Below are 1,999 nucleotides of genomic sequence, written 5' to 3'. Positions count from 1 at the left end.
GTCGATCGCCGCTGTACAAGAACAGATGGTAGCGCTGCTGCTCAAAGTCATTAAATCGGCGGCTCCGCGCTGCTTCACATCACCCTCCCTAAACAAATGATGGAGAGATTTCTATTTGGGTTCTGTCTTTTGCTGAGCTCCGGCGTTTTTGTTTGCACCCGCGCCGATCTGCAGACATTCACCATCCTCCTGGCTGACAGCTTTTGATAAAGAGTTGTGTAGAAAGGTACTGCCCGGTACTGGCGAGCTCGACAGTGTGGCTCCCAACTAAAGTGACTTCTTTAATGAAACCAGTCGAGGCAAGAGGAGGGGAAAGGTTTTCTGTTAGAAGATCATTTCAAGAATTTAACTTGATAATAGAAAGACACTCACAAAAATACAACCTCGCAAATTGCCTGTAAGCAAAGGCTGCACCAAGCCCCAATTTAGTGTGTCTGTGGCTAAAGTTACGTGATGTCTAGCCCCCGTTCTGTGGATATTCGGATCTAGTCAATCTTTCACTCTTAGATTGTAACATGTAGCAATATTCGTCAGTGCAAGCTTCATTCAATATTATCCCATAACCATTGGCTTTACTGGAACAACAAATCTGTTGGAAATCAATAACATTTGCAGGACAGAGCTTTATTGAAAAAGTAACATCTTATTACAGGGCACGGATACCGTATAGATGTATAAATATGTCCACAAAATACAAATTAGGTGTGCAAAAATTATCTTAGCAGTTTAGGATCTGTGATGTGATTTATGAACAACCTGCATACAATGTGGCTGTTATATAAACACTTGTGCAGTTTAAGCACAGTGAGCAAGGAGGAGTCAGTATTTCGAAGAAAATTTAGCTCATCCTCCACGCTCCTTTCCTGCCTCTATTTTACCATCCACATAAACTCTTCCGTCCAAACTGCGACCACCCTCTTCACCTTGGCATCACACAAGGTTTTATTACCTCCCAAGTTCACAATTTCTGAGAGTGCCGTCTCTGATCTTTTCTTCATCTTTCTTCAGGCAGCCTATAAGACACCCGCCCTCTCTTTCTACCCCTTAATTCTCTCACCAGCACTTCTCCAACTCCCTCAATTCTGACTTCCCACCCACACTGGCATTGATGTCTCTGTTGATCTGTTGAGCAACCACCCTGCCTGTATAACAAATGCAAAATACTGCGGTTGCTGGAAATCAGAAATAGAAACAGAAAATGCTCGAAACACTCAGCAAGTCAGGCAGCATCTGTGGAGAGAAAAACAGAGTTAACATTTCAGGTCGATGACCTTTCATGAGAACTGTCATCGACCTGAAATGTTAACTCTGTTTCTTTTTCCACAGATGCTGCCTAACCTGCTGAGTGTTTCCAGCATTTTCTGTTTTTATACCCTGCCTCTAAGTTTGATATCCTTGTTCCCAACAGATCTTGTGTGGTCTCCTACCATATGCTTCCCCAGTATAACAGTTACTTTCACGGTCTCATCTATTGGTTGAAGGCTAGAGTGAATGTGACTTACAAGTGGCCTGGCTGTTCATTGCTATTTCTGCATGAGCACCTTGCCTAGGACCAGTTCTCTGTGACCAAACCCTCCTGAAACCTCAGCATCATCTGGAGGACAAGGAGAACTCCACCAGTAAGAGCCTCTTCAGACTTCTCTCTCTGCACCTTTTATCCTCTCTTCTGATTCTCATCGACCTCTTTGTTTCAACATTGAAGCCGTCACTTGGCTGTCTGCTCTTCTCCCCTCCCCCAATGCTCCTAGCCTGCATCCAAAACTAGTCCCCATTCCATCTACACTAGCTTCAAAAGCAAAATACTAGAAATGCTGGAAATCTGAAATAAAAACAGAAAATGCTGGAAATACTCAGCAAGCCAGGCAGCCTCTGTGGGGAAAGAAGCAGAGTTAACGTTTCAGGTCGATGACCTTTCATCAGAACTATGTAGCTTCTTGTTCTCTGTAGCTTCTCTTTCTTTAAAGCTTCTTTCCCATGTTTAGCCCAGCCCATTTCCTCC

The sequence above is a fragment of the Heptranchias perlo genome, chromosome 28, assembly GCF_035084215.1.
Source record: "Heptranchias perlo isolate sHepPer1 chromosome 28, sHepPer1.hap1, whole genome shotgun sequence".
Taxonomy (NCBI): Eukaryota; Metazoa; Chordata; class Chondrichthyes; order Hexanchiformes; family Hexanchidae; genus Heptranchias; species Heptranchias perlo.
This window is presented reverse-complemented; position numbering follows the sequence as displayed.